Source organism: Zonotrichia albicollis, chromosome 6 (assembly GCF_047830755.1).
Source record: "Zonotrichia albicollis isolate bZonAlb1 chromosome 6, bZonAlb1.hap1, whole genome shotgun sequence".
NCBI lineage: Eukaryota > Metazoa > Chordata > Aves > Passeriformes > Passerellidae > Zonotrichia > Zonotrichia albicollis.
In genome coordinates, this window is record NC_133824.1 from 26,638,202 (window position 1) to 26,657,308 (window position 19,107).

The following is a 19,107-nucleotide window of genomic DNA, read 5'->3' on the forward strand; positions in this document are numbered from 1 at the left end:
AAGTATCATTTGAACACTCAGTGTTGCTTGTCATATTCATCCCAAGTCTTTTGCATTCTCATCATGGGCAATCATTTTTTAGTGAGATGCTTTCAATTAAAAAGAGATAAAGTCAGCCCTTGAAAAGTTTAGCATGAGCTAATGTCAAGTGCTCATATATTCCAAAAAAGTTAGTCTGAAGCAGTAGTTGGAGGCTCTTACTGAATCATGAAGATAGGAACTCTCAGAAGAATGCACTGGGGAGGCTCTCTTGAATAACTGCCCGTACAGAATTGCTTCTTGTCATCCCCAAGATAACTGGTTACCACTGTGATTTTGAGTCTCTGGAGACAGTGAGACAAATTTTAGGAAACATATCCAGCAGAAAATACTCAGGCCTTTATAGGTTAGTCTGAGTAGCCTTGGGAATGCACACAAAACTATCTGGTGCTTGCTGTGAACAGTGAGAGATTCAGTCTGACTTTCAATTAAAAAAATTCAAATAAAATTTAAGACAGTTCTAACTGGAATGCTGAGAATTCTCCTGTTGATTTTTGGGACTGTGAGCCATTTTATAAATGGTTCAAGCAGTTAATGCTAAAAATAATAGGAGTTTTGAGGTCCATTCCATGGGAAATATATGACGTTTGTAGTTTCAGAAAGAAGACCAGTGTGCCTGGAAATCATAGACTCTGATTTTCCATGCTAAGCCATTGAATTTGTCTAATTTCCCCTCTTTCTGAATTTATCTTGTTCAAAAGTCCTCCTTTAGTTCATTTTTCCTTACACATATCTTCTCTGTGCTAGTTTCTGAGGAACTGGCAAGAGTATTAAAATATATGTATCTATATATAAATACTTGCATTATTTACATATGTAAACAAAAAATTCCTTCTCTTCTTTGGAATAGTGGTTATAGGCAACTGTTAATATTCCTATTTCCCTATCATTTAATACATTGGAAGTTTAATGAAGGGATATCAAAGAATATATCTTTGGCCAGGGAAAAATAGTTTGGCAAAGAAAAGGTAGGAATGTTAGAGTTAGAAGATTTTTTAATATGTTTCCATGAGAAAGGACAGAAAGAAAACAAATGCAAAAGAAAACTAAAAGGAAAGAAAATAATCATAAGGCTGAAAAAATTAAAGGACAGTGCCTAAACTGAAGAGCCATTGAGGAGAAAGAATCATTTAAGAAACTCCTAAGGGTGGGGAATGGAAAACTGAAATTAGGAAGAGACATTAAAAAAAGCCTAAAGCTTTGTCCATGCTGCCAGCAAATCTATTTTGCTCCATTTTGGCTAAGCTGGATAAACATTTTTTCTGGCATGTATAGGTGGTTGCCCAAATTTGTTTGTTACAAGTAGGTTGGAACAAACCTCCCAAAAATGTTTTTGCCTAGTCTCGTGAATTATGCTAAATCATATTTTTACTTTGAGTCAAAAAAAAAATTGGCCCCACAGAGGCCAGCCAAACACCAAGGCAGCTCAGACAGTTGGATTTCACAGCTGTTTTTACATTCTGTGGTTTAAGCCATGGGGATGTGGCTTAACTGCAACATCCCGCCAGATCTCCGAGGGAAGGAGCACCCCAAGGTAGCATTCTCCAGCTCTGCCAGCCATCAGGATCAGCATAAGCAAGGGAGCCCTCAATGCTCTTTATGTGTGTAGTATAAATTACAACAAAATCCCTTCAGAAGACTGTAACACAAAGAAACCAAAGACGCACACAGTCACTGTGAATGTGCTTGTTCTACACAGCGGTGTTTGGCTCTGTCTCGTACAACTGCAGTGGGGCTGGGGCTCAAGGTGGGTCAGAATCCTGCTTGAAGAGGGAAGAAAAGTGGCTGAATGCTGCCTCTGCCTTCAGTTTCACAGAGGTTTGTTTCTCACTCGGAGTAGCTCTGAGTGGTGTGTCTTCCTAAGGGAACAATTCTGGGTGAGGGTCACCACGTACAGATGTTTGACTGTGACCACCCACCTAAGACCATAGCTAGGCTTCAGGTTGTAGTAATGCTGATCTCTCATCTCCTGGCCATTAACAGATGTCCAAACCAAGGCCAACTTCCATATTACTTCTGGTACTCATCAAACCCCTTAGAGAGTTGTCAATGGGAGCTAAGTAATCTGCTTGCTTTGTACTTATGGGTTAGCCTTTTGCCACCTTTGCTGCCTGAACTGATTTCTTGTAGACAAAAAGGAGCATTAGTGTAAGGGAATCAGGTAAGGCTGGGTGAAAGAAAGATGGAGGACGTGGAAAGAGAGACAGGGCCATGTCTTCTGTTAACCATTCACAGTCAGAGCAATTTGACTCCAGTATCAAACCATGTGGGACAATGAAGTAAAGCTACTTGTTTCAGGACAGCTGCAGGTGCTGCATTGCAGTGATCAAAAAGACTAATAGCAGAATCCCAACAAAGCTGTATGTTAACTCTTTTTCCTATGAAATAGGCAACTCTGGCTTTTTGTAAACTGTGGCAAACGTATGAGTGTAGGAAAAACTAATAAAATGTGGTTTGGTACAGATCTGTACCTTGTGGTTTGTTGACTGTATCTACAAGTCTTTCCTGTGGTTGGTACTCAGAAGTCCTCTTTGTGGATTTCATGGAATCCAATAATAGGTAACTTAATAAGCCAGCCAGGGATATTTACAGTCACTCTCTCTTCTACTCGTTCATCACTTTTCACTGAATTTCTGTAATCTCACTTATGTTTGAGAACCCCTATCCGTTGTCAGACTTCATTGAAAAAGTTCTGGGATAAAAGCTAGTGGTGTACAGAGTGTGACCACTGAGTGTTTGTGTAGAAAACCAGACTAAAAAACAACCTGATAAAGAGTATTAGAAGGAAAATGACACAACTATATTGTTTGACATTAGTGATTGCAAACATGATTTTCTCATTTCTTCCTTCAAGCAATGTCTAATGTCCTACTGCTTCTATGTATCTGAAGGTTGCAACTTGAATGTGTTTGTTTTTAGCTGAGCTGAGAAAAGACTGGGCTTTTAAGTGCCAGTCTAACTCTTCTTAGGTCTGCTCCAGGACATGCAGAAGGACTAATAGGGATGTGTTAAACTTTGGCCGTTAGAAATATGGTCTGCACCCGTGGTCCTTAGGCAGCTTTTAAGGCTCCAGTACTCCATGGGATGTAGGGCGTTAGTTTGGGGCAGCTAGTTAAGGCATCTTCATGCTATTCAGCACCATTTTCTCTGGCATGCCTCAGTTGAGAGGTAATTGGGGAACAATGGTGGATTGAACCGCTCAGCCTGATTTTTCTGACAGTCTGAGTACCTGAAGGTCCTTATGCTGTTACTGGTTGTTTTGTGATAGCATCTGTGACCCCTATTCAGCATCCAAAGCTCCACAATGTAAGGCAGTGTGTGCTCACAAAGAATAAAACAATGGCCCTTGCCCTTGCTGGCTTCAAATATGGCTTATGGTTCATCCAGCAACTCCCTGTGTCAAACTGAGCACCAAAACTAATGGTCAACAAATTTGCAAACCACTTGAAAACAAAGAGCAGCTTAAAAACTCCACAATGGATCACATGTAAATGTTGTCTTGTTTTACACTAGAAATATTTCTGACTTCTGTTAGCATGTTGATAAATTCTTGCAACCAACATCATGTGACAAAAGGGATAACTTAACATCCAGGATTCCTAAGTGCTCATAAATAGGATCACACTTCCTTACAAACTCTCAGAAATGGAAAAAATAGTTTTTTAATTGCCATGTTGGCAAATAGGAAGGACAAAGAGGGAAAACCAAGAACAACATATTTAGTTGCAGTAAGTGCCCAAAACAAATTACAGTGCTTTATGACTGCGGCAAATAATTTGAGCAGTCCATTTTTCTTACAGAGTTATCTAGTCATAAGCTATTCCCAGTAGATGAACAGTGCCCACCAGTGTTTGCCAACCAAAGAAAAAGACGGAAAAAAACTTCACACTTAGGTTGCTGTGGTCCATTTTTGATTTGCAGTAGTTTTGCAAAGCAGTGTTCACAGTCATTTGTTCTGTTTTCACCAGTGTCCTTGACCATACTCCCTGCAAGTAACAGGACCCTTAAGACCAAGAGAAAGAAACAACTTTTTTTTTTTTTTTACCCGACTAGCAGAGGATGTGCTGTGCCAAAATAGAAATAGCAAGGTCAGGTCAGGGCAAGGCCCTGCATTTCATTAGCTAGGCCTGGCTAGGAGTGATTAAATATGTGCAAGAGGCTTTGAATAGATCCAGGGAGGAGGGATGACATTGTGGAATACAGAAAAATCATTCTTTGGTGCTGTCAAATTACTAAATACAGGATGGTACTTAATTAGACAGATAAAAAGAATTTATTTTAATTATTTTAATTCTGTACAAAAGAGGGGATTTTTTTTATTTTCTGTTGAGTGTTTTGAAGAGAAGGAGAGAAGGGTCTGGACAAAATGTGTCAGTCTGGCTTAACAGAATCCAGATAGCCTTGAGATATGTGTTGACCAAGCCTGTAGTTCTCATGAATTTAACTTGATGAAGACAGTAAAAAGACAAAATTATATTGGCAGTGAAATTGAGGCTCTGATAAATTTTGAAGGTGCTCTGGTTATAAACTGAGGACCTTCAGAGCACATTGCTCTGTTTCTTCAGACATGTTACAGAATTGGAAAGAATGGAGCTTTGAAGCCAGAAAAAGTGTCAAGTAGTGCTCTGGCTGCCCAGCTTGAATTTGCTTTTGGGGCTGACTGGCTTTACTGACATTTTATAACTGTATTGTAATTCTTGTATAGCAATCACATTGTTGCATAGGCACCTAGGCACTGGATGCCCGCAATTTGTAGTTCTTTTCCATAGAAATGCCAGCCCAGCTGGTTGAAGTATGTTTACGTTTGTCCAGAACACCAACAATTATGTCTTTGCAAAATATCTAGGGGTTATTTTTTTAGACCAGCCCACTGGAATATTTCCACTTTGTACCTCTTCTGAAAGACGATTCCTGCAGCAGCATAATACTCCTTAGTGTCATTTTGGAAGGTCAATTCAGAATCAGCTGGGGATTTCTGCATAGTCATTTTTGCATGAATGTAACTTAAAACATTGTGAAAGCCTGGATTTAGTTGCAGTAGTACAATCTCTGTGTCTAGACATTAGTGTATTTACAGTGGTATAAAGATACTAATATCATTCATACTGGTTCTTGTTTTCTAAATAGTATCTTTTTCCTTCTGGTTCAGTATGTCTTAGCTGCCTAGAAAGTTTTTTCTTTGACAGTGTTGTATCTTCTCTATCACAGAAAATAAAAAGCTTATGAAAAATCTTTTGCTTTTCTGAAGGTTATTTGATAGTGAAGCTGACGTTAATGGTCAGTTCACTGGCAGAGGTATATGGTTTGATTTATATGTTTTCTTGCTAAGATGTCAGATTGACAGCCCTGGGAACAGAAATCCTCAGCTAATTGCCCAAACATGCAGCAAATTGCAAACTATGCCAACCTTTCACAGCGATAGCATCTTGATCCTTGAGCGTGAGAGCATATCTAAGCCTTCAGAGGGCATTCAGTGCTGAACCTGATAGGGCATAAGAAGTACTTTTTGTTAGCTCCCTTCATGATTCACGAAGGTAAACAATGACCCTGAGTTTCCTTTGTATAGCTATTGAACAGCCAGCCTGGCAATAACAGCTCCGAGTCAGAATTAACAAGAGCTACGTTTCAAGCTGGGGTAACTTTATTATGAAAGACTGCAGATCCAACTTTCCATCCCATGAATGAGCACTTGCCCCTGCTCATTGTATCTCTCCCTGTTGTTCCACTACCAGGAATGACCAGTTGTGGGCCTGGAAAGTTTAGATCACACATTCTTGAAGATTTCTAAACTAGCACTAGTGTAAATTTAGTCTCTGAGGCTTGGTCAGAAACAGTATTTGTCAATAAATGGTCGCTGCATGAACATGGATGTTCTCAAGTACCTATCACAGCAAGTCCTAACTGCTGACTGATTGTGAAACTTACCATTCTTTCCCTGACCATTCCTGCATCTGCTCTTCTCCTTTTCAGGTTTTCCCCCTGCTGCTTCTCTCACCCATGACCTGTGCCATTTCCCTTCACCTTGCCTCCATCCACTCTTTTTCTATTTTTCCCTCCTGCTCTTGTCAATTCCAGTCCTCTTGCATGCCCCTCTTCCTACTACTCTCCCTTTCCTGCATTATATTTTTTCCTTCAATCATCCCCACTATTTTTTAATTCACTCATCTTCCTACTGCTTCCTATCTCCCTCCCCTCATTGTCACATGGAATTAGAAGTGATGTTACAACAAGGGGGGTGCTATTAGCAGCACTGCAGTTGGTCTATTCTGCCTCATCCCTCTGTCTTGTCCTCATAGTTTCTTCTTACCAGTTGCCTTGATGTATTTAATATATCAAATTTTATTCTTTTTTCTTCCTTTTCATTAGGAGTCTGAGGGAAGGAGGACAAGCAATAGGAATGTGCTTATGTGTCATTTTCTGTGCATAAGAAGGGGTAGAGACCCTGTCTTGAAAAACGTGGTTTTTCTTTCCTTGAGGTTTTCTTCCAGACCTTTTCCTAAGTGAATGGAGAGGAGTGATTTTCTTGTATCACCGGCATTCTTTTCTTTCCCTCCTCCTCTCTGCCCAGTCACGTCCCTAATTAATTGAATTCCCTACTAGATCTTTTGTGAGTCATTTCAATTACCCATTAGTGAGGCAGCCTGGGATTTCTGCTGTGTTTTCACTCATCTTCCTGGAATTTCTCTTCTCCTCCCTCCCCCTCCTTCCCTTTTTAGTCACTCTGCTCTGTGAAAAGCATTAGATGGACTCCAGCTCCGAGTGCCTATATTGTTTGCAGGCCCAGCTGCATACTTCCACACTCTGCCTTGTGCGTCACAGCTATTCATCTTGTTTTGTACTTGGCTCTGCTGCAGATGCTGTAAATATGGTAATTTTAGATTCCCTGATTGGAAAGGCTTGCAGGGCGGGTCTAAGTGGTAAGAGCACTGCTTGATTTACACTAGTTCGTTCTGGTTTCTCAGGCTTTGGGGTTTTACGGATACAACTGAAATGAAACATGGTTCTAAAAGCAGTCTCTTTTTTAGGGTTAGGAGAAGGATAAAGGTGAGGATATCTTTGTGTACAGCAGTGCAAAAGCAGGAGATTATCATTCTCAGATTATTATGTAGGATGCCTTCACACCCAGATAGCTGCAAAACATGGATGGATCTGAAAACTGCAAAAATGGAAAAGACCCAAGACAGAGAACTGTGAAAGGCAAATCTGGAAACTGACTGAAATGCCATCAGTACTCAAGTACTGTAGACTTATGGCAATCCCTGAAGAACAAAATCAATGAGCAGTTTATCTGTAAAAAGTTTGTGAAATGCTGCATAGAAGTGTGGCAGGTAATATGCATTATATTTCTGAGGAGAACGAAGCAGTGATAAAGCCAGCTTGCTAAAATTATGATGGATGCAGTGACCGCCTGAAATATGATATATGGAGAATTGCATTTCTATTCTGAAATTGAATTTTTACAGCACATGAATCTTTCATGCTTGGGGTAATTCTCCAGTGATACAGAGAGGCAAACAGCATCACTGGGAACCAACCTGCCGGAAATGCGCCCCACATGTCCCAAGTTACAAAAGTAATTTACGCTGCTCAAGCTATTATGATACTTTCATATTATTACAATACTTGTCCCTGTGAGGTTAGAGTATTTCATGAGAGAACAAACTTTTGATAATCAGGCTGTTGTGAGAAGGCCCTCTCTCATGACTTCCCAGGGGGAGCTCATTTGTTGGACTGACAGGAAGTGAATTTACGAGGGCTCCCTGCACATCGGTATTCATAGGTATTTTTTTTTCCTCCTCTGAGCTCTTTATTCAGGCAAAGGAGAGAGGAAGGGAACAGTGTGAAAATACCACTCAGTACAGACACATTAAGATGTTCTTAGGAGACCTACTGGGAATTATTTTACCTTTAATGTTTTGAAATCTTGGCCCCCCATTAAGCTGTGGTGGATTTCAGAGTTTCATTAGGTGGCTCTGGAGTTCTGCCACTTCACAGGGTGACGTTACTCAAGTCAAAACTGTAAAAGTGAGGAAGGAGCTAGTGAAGGGTTGCATATGTGAACCCCCTCTTTCTTTACAGGGCACCCAGCAGCAGAGCCTGCAAAATCTTATCTGAAGTTACCAGGACATGACAACATTTTTTTTATCTGTCTGTGGTGTTGCTCTGTTTTCTTGCACATACTTTGCTAGTATCATGTTATGAGGTTTAGTGATTTGGCAGTTCTTACACCTTTTCATTTCTTACATATCCTTTTAGATTGTTTTCCACTGCAGAGTTAGCCTGGTGAGGACTGCTACCCCACTTCTGCGCTGAGCAGCCCAGCATATGAAAGAGAGTTTCAGGCCTGCTGTCATTTCACCTGATAAGCTGTCCAGTCTGTGCCAGAGGATGCCAACTGTGCCAGATATACTGATTGAATTGCCCATGCTCTGGGCAGCTTTCTGCACCTTTCCATAGTAACTGCTTTCTTTTCCCAGGAGTGTGCAGTGGGACAGAAGACTTCTGTTTCACTAGACTGGGAAAAGCCATTTGTCACAGCACACAGCTGGCTTCTATATCACTGGTAAGATGGCACATACACTGCAGGTGAAAACCCCATTAGCCCTTCCATGCCAAAGAGTATTTAATGTTCCTTTACCTAAATTCTCCTCCTGTAAAGTGAGTAGATTTCTTCATATGTTTTTTGCCACTGTATAACACTGCTTGGCTCCTACAGGTACTACTGTGTTTTGCTCCACAGTTGTTCACACATTAGCAGATGAAAACCTGACACAAACTTAAATTATGTAGTTAGTTCATTTCATCAGTAAAGGAGCTGAAGAAATTTCGAGTTTATTGTATTCATAAACTCTCTTGGAGTTTTTACAGATAGGTTGGGTATACATTAAAAAAATCCACAACTTCTGGAATATATTGTTTGTTGAGGAGCATTTTGGACTTCCAGGGTTCTGGGCTGTAAAATGTTGTAGAACCTGATAGATTCCCAGTTACAGGCTATTTTGATTGCTGTATTTTTTTGACAGAGCAGCAAGAAAAACAATGATTTCTCAAACAACTGAGCAGTGACTGGGTTTTCTATTTTTACTTCTCTTTTGATACACAAAAACTAGATTTAGAATATGTCCACTAAATCACACTACACTGTAAAAAGCAAGTTATAAAGATGATTTTAATTCCTCTCATCTCAGGACTGTTCAGGAGACTGGCTCAATCTCTGTACACATATCACATGCTAGCGATTGCTTCAGTGTATGCCCATTTATAGCGTTTCTCTTACAACACTGTCTCACTTGACTATCTGTTACTGCTTGTACTCTAGACAAGGTGCACTTTTTGGAAAAGGATGTGTGACATGAGAATTACCATGTGTCAATGTAGTTTTCAAGGATCTTTAGTGGTTATCAAAGTTACAGGTATCTAACATGAAGGCTATGAAAGCACACCCATAAGATGTAAATACAAAATTAAATATCATCTGCCCAATCTTTTCATTTGCATGCTGGCAAATTACTTGCTGGTTTAGAGAGACAAATGGTTCTTTGAGTGGGACTTGCCAGGAGAAAGGGAAAGGTACCCATGTGTACAGCCATAAGGTTTCTGATTTATCCGTGCTCTGTACAAGCGGTTGGTTACGCTGCAGAGCTGAAGACAGGATAGCCCCATGGTAAGTGAGTAAGGAGGGAGAGAAATTACACATTGGTTTGGTGAAGTATGTAAGAGACATCAAGGAGAAAAGAATGAATTAAAAAGAGAAGTTCTGGGAAAGAAGTTACAATGTAATGATGGGGAAATAAGACCTTACTAGATATATTATTTTTGGAAGATGAAGAAGGGATCAGATTAGGATTATCAGAGAGATCAGGGAGGGAGAGAGGATGTGTACAGACAAAACATTTAAGCATGGTTCTTCAGGTGACCTGTTGCCAGGTTTGTGACCAAATTAAGTTGGGTATATTATCAAATTAAATGAGTACATGCATGTAAAATACATATTCAAGAAACTTTGCAACGCTGTACTCAGTACTGTGTAGTGCAGACAATTCTTAGCTCTTTCTGACCTTCCTAGCACCTTCTAGGAACTACTCAATACTTTGTTTTGTTCCCAAATTAGCTTTGCTTCAGCACTGCCCTCATCCCCACTGGCAGCTCTTCCCATCTCCAAGTTGCTTAGTACACATGACAGCTTTCAGGGCTTCAGGCTTCATTCATATGCACTTGGAAGTAACCTGGCATGATTTACCTGATGTGTAACAGAGTGAGCCCATTGCCAGCTCTTGTCCTTGCCCTGCCTGTTGTCATTTGATGCATGACAATGGTGGTGAAAAGTGTCTTGCCTAGTGTCCTTAACTGGGTTAGTAAGTGAGTGTAGGGTAGTCTTTGAGCTGGTTTAATCCAGAATATCCTAGGTCCCAATTCTTATCTAATTCTTCTCCAGATTCTAGATTCTAATCTAGTTCAGTCCATCTGTTGGGTTTCAAATGTCGCGTTAAATGACATACATGAAGCACAGTCATTTAATAGGGCATGCAGTTTACAGGGTGAAAAGGGGGAGAAATCTCATTGTAGGTGATTCTCTTACTCATATAGAACTTGTACACAGATATTTCTTTTTAAAGATAAATTATTAATGACATACTCTTTTTTTATCTAAACAGCTGGATGGCAAAAGTCTGGCCTAGTCACCCACTGTATTTGATTTTGCAAAGAATTGGCACTTGGAGAGGGTCAGTTTGCATTTCTCTCTCTCTCCATTATGTTGTGTGCTTAGAGGGGTTTGTGTGGGCTGTTACACTTGGCTCCCATGAGATCCCACATCTGGTAAAGGAAAGAGTGTGTGACCCTGCTCACAGCCTCTTCCTTACCCCCAGCCTCGCCCCATCATCTGAGAAGGTTAAACTAAAAGCAACATGTATGATGGCAAAGGTCCAAGTTTGAAATGTGTCCGTTGTATGTGTTCAGTTCAAAAACAACATATCAAGGCGAGTGCAGTCCTTGCAAGTGGCACCCCTGGGCCTTCTTTTATTCCAAAGCAGAGATATTTACCCAAGGAAAAGATGGAAGTGATGGGGTAACAGAGTACACATGTTGGGAAAATATGCAGGCAGAGACTGAAGAAAAAACAACATTCTGCCACAAGTAGCTGCCTTGTTCCTCAACTTTTTTTTTCCCTTCAGATTAGAACCAGCCATTTTTGTGCTCTTTCAAGCACCTTCTGTGGTTTCCTGACAGCTGGCTAGAGAGGATTGAAATCTGGCTTGAAAAATAGGCCATGGGTCATGTTATTTTCAAGAGGGGAGAAGTAAAAATTCCCGTAATGGTCAAAATTCACAGGCTTGAGTTTTGTTGGGTTGTTGTTTTGTAGAATATCAGTGTTGGATATTTTAATTTTAACTTCAGTTAAAAATTCATAATAAAAAATAACTGCAGATTAAGCTCTTCGTTTCTCTTCCCTCTGATTTATAACAACATATGTAATATTTTGTGTGGAGCTGCAGCATGTTCTTTTTCTCTGGAGTGTGACAGGGAAATGTTCATCTTCATAAAAGAGTATGCTGGGGTTTTCTGAAAGTATTTTTTGTTTGTTTTTTTAAGAATATGGTAACATTTGTCTTGCAAATACTGTTTCATTAACAGAAAGACAAGTCTGAGTAACAGCCTGCAGACCAGTGTTCTTTTTCCCAGCTCTCCTGAGCCTGAATTGAAAATAGCAATACATTCTTCAGCTTTATGTTCAAGCAGATGGTTTCTGTTAGGAGTTATAAACCTTTCTGGTGTTTTGTTCTTTTGTGAACAAGTTCTCTTTTAAAAATATTATAAAAAGAGAATACTCGGTTCACAGAAGTGCTAACTTACTCAACCTGCATTTTAGGGCTTGAGGCTGCTTCTTAGGAATGCAGTTCACTATTCCTGCAGTCAAAGGGTACAGCCTGAAAAGGCAGTCTTGTCAACTGGGTTTAAGGAAAGAAAGAAAAGAAAGAAGAAGCAGAGCAAGAAGTACAAGAGAAAATGTCAATAGGAGGCAGAAAGTAGAAAAAGTCAACTATCATGCCCTGCTAAATGGGGAGAGTCAGGAATTCCAGCCAAAGTTGTATTATAGTAGAGCATGAAGAAGGTGAAAGTGTTGATTGACTCCTGAATTTTGAACAGATGGATGAACTAAACAACCCCAGGCAGTGGCAGAGCATGACTGAGTCATGTACAGCATCACAAGGAGTGCAGGAACTGAATGAGAGATGAGCTGGGACCATACTGCCTGACCAGGGCATACCCTGCATCAGCAACTCTGCATCCTCCAGAAATGTCATCCAGAGTATCTTTCTTCTCTTAGCTTTAATAGTATGTAACAGTCCCTTCCACAGAAGAACTAGAGTGGGATCAAAGGAGAGTATTGTCAGCATTAGACAGTCCATCCATAACACTTCTAGAGATTCTCTAAGAGCAATTTTAACAAGGGTGGTTTTGTGTTATGAACAGATATTCTCTAAGAACTGCGATAGAAGCCTGTTCCATACAGCCCATTCACTAATAAAAGGGTTTTTATGGGTAACTGAGATAAAAATAGTCATCAATTCTTTCTCCCAGCCAACTCCTTCAGAATGTGAGTAAGCAGCACAGTCTAATGGGTAGAAGGTGTTGGAAACTAGGAGCTCCGTTCTAGTTTGCTCAGGTCTGGACTTGTTGAGGGAAAATGGCTAACACTGGTAAGCAGTTCCAGCTAGTAGTTAGCAATATTGAACTGCTTTGTGAAAATACATGGAATAATTAGCTAGCATCTGCAAAATGTTTGAAGATAACCAGTTTCCAAATTTTTGTATTCCGATGTGCTGTAATGGTGGCAAGTGCATCATAGTGCGTGGTATAAGAGATCTGTTAAATTAACTGAATAGATGAATGTGCCTCATCAATTCCCCTCATGTCCATGATACAAGTGATAAAAACCCACCAATAACAGATTAAACTGATCAAATTAATTTTTTTCATCATGTCACTGAGTTTACAGTGATTGACATGAAGCTATGCCCATCTGTATTGATTTTGCTTAGTAGGTCCAATGTCTTTATAAACAAAATTTATAAATACTAAATTTATCAAGTGAAAGGCTCTGTTGTCATAACCTATGTCTATTTTCATTAGGGATTTCTGCACCAGAGGTTAAAAAATTATTGTGCAAGTATGTTGTATAGTCTTCAGTTCTAGACTGAGCCCTTTCAGAGGTATTAATGGTCCCACAGTTATACCAGAAAGTTGACTTGGCTTCTGGAAGTAGTATTGAGTGCCAAACCAGATTACTACTGTGTAACCAGTTTTCACCTGTTTTTGTGTACTAAGGCATTAATGAAAGAATACTTCTTGGAACAGTTTAATGGTTAGAGGAAGGTAGTGCTATTCATGGTTTTGCTAGGCAGTAGCCTAGGTACACTCAGGGATTATTTGCAAACCACGACAAACCACTTTAACTGTCTGTAAAGGGCCTTCCCTGTCAGAAAAATGCGTATAAGAATATTACCACTTTTCAGGCTTTGTTACTCATAAGCTGAAATGCTTAATGATCCGAATCAGTAGCTATTCTTACTGTAGCACTATTTTTTTTAGTCTATTTTTCTGTTTCTGGTATGATTGACTATCATAGCAATTGCCCTGTTTTTCATATGACATACTGTACTCACTATTGTTTGAAATTGCCATTAGAACATTTGACAATAGCATTTTCTTTCCAAACTGACTTGTATTTTTTCCAGCACTGATTTTTTTTTTTTTCTTTTCCTTTCCTGTTTATCTAAAATAGCTGAAGGAAAAGGACACATTGCGTCAAGGCTGATAGGACAAGAATTAGACCTACTGTATGTGCTGGTTGCATTCAGGCCTATGAGCACTTCCTTTCTCCTCCCCCATAACCAAACCCAGCTCTGCTGCATTCTTTGGAGCAGGCAGGATATTAAGATTTACAAGGCCTCTAGTCTTTGATGTATTGGGAGACCATGGCTCTGTCTCATTTCTGTACGAAGCCTGAGCAAAACAGGTACAGGGATCATGAGGATGGAAAACTTCATATTCCCAGCATTTCAGGTAATGTGTTTGCCCTGAGAGTGGTAGTAAAGGAGTACAAGATATGCTGTGATTTGGTGCTTGGTATTAGTTACAATCTAAAACCTCGTCTGGACTGAGTGCAGAGCCAAATTCTGAAGTGATTTAGTCTGACTGCTTACATGTTTACTCCTGCATGGATATAGACATAATGGGAGAATTTGCCCTTATGGAGTTGCAAAAGATTTGTTAACACATGGAATTCCCACTGGTTTAATTTAAATAAGTTTAATAGGTTTACTGGAACTTGTGCCACACCCAGGTTCCTCCTCTGTTTAAACTGCATTTCACTAAGTGCTTACACAAGGGTTTGCAATAGTTTAGGTAAATTGGATATAAACTGTGCATTTACTTAAAGCAGTGTAATTTCCCTATGTAAACAAGAGTGAAGTCAAAACCCATGGACACCCCCCTTCCTCCGGACGCAGCTGGAAGGCGTTGCTGAGATCAGTTACTTACCACAGTCCTCTCTTGGCCACTGCCAACTGCTCAGCCATGGACAGGGCTTGTGTGTACACTCCTCAGTAAGTTTTGGGGTGTAGGGTAAAGGTGTACTGGCTCAAACCACTCATTTAAATTGATGTGACAAACCCTGCCTGGAGGTGCTCACACCAGTGGCTCTGCTGGGAGACAGCAGCCCTGAGCGGGGTGGCAGATAGAGGCAGCAGGAGGGCAGCAGTCTCACAGACTAGGACAGCTGAACACTGAGTGACCATCTCCCCATCAGCTAATTTCCACACAACCTAGGGTCCCTTCAACCAGCTTATTCACACTTTGCCCTTTACTAAAGACTTCACAGCTGATTTAATTTACCAGTGAAGGAGCATTGACTTCTATCTGTTACTGTGCCACTTCTACCCGCTGCATTCAAGCTGTCAGACATCAGGAGATTTGTCTACTGTAAATCGTTCCCATTTTCCAGTTAGCAGTGCGGAATATTCAAGAGAGCAGGTTTCAGTTCAAAATCCAAAGGGGCTTCACTTGCCATTTCTCTTCAGGGTTTCTTTACTGTCTGTAATTCTAATTGTAGAATATCTTTGCACAGCTGCTTTTCAGTTTCACTCCTCGCTTGGTTTGCCATTGTTGACTGAAAGCAGCCTGTTTTCTTTCCACTGCCTTCAGTGGAAGTGCTGCAGGGTCCACTTACCTCTGTGATAATCAGGGAAGGTCTTTTATAAATATCTGAAAAAGTGCTTTAGCATTAAGAAGTGAACATGTAGGAGCTCATGTGCTACATTCAGCAGCAACTGAAAAGTGGATCAGAGTTCCATGATTTAGCTCCATAGCAGTTTAAACTGCTCAGTCTGCTGTTCTCCTACTCATTCAGCTCCCAGCTCCCTCTCTTTCTCTTGCTCTGGCTCTGGTGCTTTCCTGACCTGAATACTTGTGCAAACGGGCTTAAACTGGCTGAAAAACAATCCAGGGGGATTTTTTTAGGCCACTCAGCTGAGACTGGTTGAAGGTGCCATGGAATGGCATCTTTAGATAATCGTTCATCAGTTCCTCTAAGCTTTCCTGTTACATAAGACCACGCTGGCTAGTGCTGTTTCCAGGACAGTTTCTGAATTTGGTGGCCTGTGTTTCACAGCTGACTTACAAATGCAATTCTTCATGCCAGGACCTTCCATAAAAATGTACTAATATGTATTCTTAAAACCACTGAAAAGAGAGTCCTACGTTAATTGCTAAATAGGCTCTTTAGCATCATGAAAAGTTCAGTTTCAGTAAGACAGTGTAAGTCTCCAGACTCAGGTCAAATATTTTGCTCTGTAAAATTTGGCCTACTTTGTCTCTAACAGTAAACTAAGTTTGAGTGCATTTGCCTTTCAGAAGAAGTCTCTAGCAAGAGCAGGGGATAGAATTGTCATTGCTGTAGTCTGTTTCTTTTCCCTCCAGCAGACAGCAATTGATCACCTTGATTCCCTCCCTAAGGGATCCTTGCTCCATGTTGACATACAGGACTGCAGAGCAGCAACACATCCAGGATGGGACCTAGACCTATATTCCTTCTTCTCATCTCTCCTTTCTGATAAGGATCAGTGGTCCAACATGAGGTTAACTAGGGGAAACCACCTGAGATCATTGTCACTGATATTAGCAGAGAATTCCCAGAGTGAATGGTCAGAGGCAATTCATTGTTCTGTCCTTAGTCTTCCTCTGTCTGAGTGACCATGCAGCATCAGACAGTGAGGAAGCTTGTGCTGCTGCTCATCCCTCACATGTGTCTTAGTTAGATCCCAGCATTCTTTGGGCTTTTTATTTTTGAACAACACTTATTTGCAGGAAGAACAGAATAAAAGACTTTAATAATGCAATCCTGGTTTGTTTTCACTATGTTTTCTATTTCACTATGTACCTATTGAGTAATCTCTGGCAAAGGAGGGTGATAAGGATGTGTTTGTGAGCACAGAAGCATGCACCACTATACCTGCAATACCAGAAAGCATCCACAAGGAAGTTGCAGACACATGAAAGCCCAGGCAGTGACTTCCAAAGGAAGTACATGGGTTAAGACTAATGCAGAGATAGGCATGGAATTGCCCCTGTTATCTAGGGAGCAGGAAGCATCTGGGTGTATCAATGTATCCTAAGTGATCTGTTAAGGAGTTTAAGCTCATTTTTGAATGTGTTTGGTCATGTAGACATTTGGAATTGCTGTCACCTTATTGTTGATGGGCAGGCAGAGCTAGTCACCCCGTGATTGTTGCAGTTGTCTTAGACCTTCCTTTATAAAATCGTGTTTTCATCTAATTATAATTTACCACAACATTTGAGCCAAGAAGGCTAATGTAAGGGACTCATTTCTGAGTGATTTTGATAGAAAGCTTCTTCCAAAAGTTTGTATTAAGTTATGAAGAAAATGGTTGTTTTACAAGTGATTGAAACCAATTCTTCTTTTCTAGGAAGTTCTATGGCCCCCATTTTTGGCCATGAATTGCACATTATTGATGGATAAATGGGGTATTAGGAGAAAAAAAGGGAAGGAGTTTTATTTTCACATTAAAATCTACCCCAAATGGTCATATTCTAGGCATGAGTCCATTTCCTTTTGAAATTCCTTTTTCTAACCTTTAACCTTTAAGAGCTGTTGTGTCACTGTAAGGCAGTATTAGGACACAGGACATTAGGATGTGTCCCCAGTTTCACAGTACACATCTGGGCATCTTGAAGGAACCCAAATAGAAAGCAGCAAGCAGTAGAATCATGGCAGTGATGAGCTGGGAACCTGTTGAAGCAAAAGACTGTGGAAGTAACAGCTACAATGAGGTTTAAAATTGGTGTGGCATCAGAGGAGATCCACGAAGGAAGGTATAGTTTAAAAGAACTCTCCAGACCTTAAATATATACTGAGGTTTTTGAATCTTGCTGTATTTCACTGTTCCATAGCAATTGGCTGACAAGATATTTGCTTTGTTTCCCTCTTACCTTTAGAAAGAACAGTGTGGCTCCCATTTGCGCATGCAGTTAATAGTATACACCTTAGATCTAAAGCTACCCAAACCCTAGAACTACCAGCATTTTTCTCTAATGGAATGCAATTTGACATTTTAAATTAATACATGTTTGACAACACTAAACCAAAACATTATATTTTCGCTCTAGGATTTGATGTCTGATACAACTGAAGCTCAGTAAATTTTGGAGCAAAATGCCATCTATGGCAAAAAATCCAAACATTGATGTCTATTCTGTGAAAACATTACGGGCATTTCATTTATGAATGCTCTGAAGAAAGCAATTCAGTAGTTCTGTCCAGAGCAGGGGGGAACTTTTGCTGAACTACAAGGCAAGAATTCTATCTAAATATCAACTTAACTTCTAATGATCTCTGTGGTAAAATTTTATCTATTTCTTCAGCACAAATGAGTTCATGGTAAGGACGTCTTTTTTACTTTCTGTTCCTAAGTTTCTTTAAACTTTTGGAGTGCTTGTGAATGTAATTTGAGTTTGACCTATTTCTAGCAATCACAGAACTTGTTTCAAAACTCTGGCTGTTCTGAAAATGCTGTTTTGACATTGACAGCATTTAAGCCTTTCTCATTTCCTCCCCAAAACTGGAAACTCTCTTGATTTGTGAGGGGTAAGGAGTGGCCTAAATGATAAAAGTGTCTTAAGAGACTATAACATTTATCCTGAAATGGAGTTCTATTAGCATGTAAAATTGTCTTTGGCTTGATTGCGTCTCAAAGTTTAACAGAACATAGAGCATACTCAAATAGTTTCTAGTTCTAAGAAGTGTGTAGACCTCAGTTTTACATATGGCTGTCTCTCCAAACCACAACTCAGAAAAGAATGTCAGTGTGATGTTTGGTGAGTTAAAGGAGGGCAGCACTCCTAAAGCAGACTTGTGGTTTTAACCCTGCAGTAAGAAGACTCAAATGTTAGAGAGACTATTTTCTTTCACATGTATTATAATTTATTTTTTTTCCACAGTCTGAAGTAGCAGCACCTGTGTAACCTTATCTAACTGCCTTCACACATTTTTCTTTCCCTCAGCTTATATTCTGCCAAAGTGACAAACTTTCCTCACTTTGAACTGCAGAACACCATGAAAAGCCAGCATGTCTCAGCCTTGTCCAATACTGTAAGTCTTCTATGCACTGTTCATTGGGAGCTGTCATTTTATTAATGCTGTAAGAACATGACTGCTCTAAAACAAGAGTATATCTTAGAAAAAAGCTGTTACAACTTGCTACATTTTTTTTAAAAAAGGAAATTTTAAAAAAAGGTTGATGCTTATCTACTATTTGCTTAGGCCTGAGTCTTTCCCAAGAGCAAATCATTCCAGATAACTTGCTGCTGCTCTCTGATTAAGAATTTTTTCTCCAGCAAGGGCTGTGAGGATCATATTCAGTGAATGAATTCAGTGAGAGGCTTGTTAACAAACAGAAATTATGTTTCTTTACCTTTAGGTCGATCAAAAAACCCCAGCCTTTAAGTCCTTCCTCATCATCTGGGGACCTGAAGGATGTTCTTTCAATT

The 19,107-nt window shown here is 40.0% G+C and overlaps 1 protein-coding gene across 7 annotated transcripts in view; it reads left to right on the forward strand.

The window, feature by feature from the left end:
• Positions 1-19,107, forward strand: part of RAD51B (RAD51 paralog B) — a 403,112-nt gene that overhangs the window by 294,893 nt on the left and 89,112 nt on the right. Inside the window, exon 11 of one of the 7 annotated variants that reach the window (XR_012580812.1) lies at positions 18,622-18,709. The exons of the other annotated variants lie outside the window; for them this stretch is intronic. The gene's annotated coding sequence lies outside the window, so the exon portion shown is untranslated. The remainder of the gene's footprint in view (positions 1-18,621; positions 18,710-19,107) is intronic. 7 annotated transcript variants of the gene reach the window in all.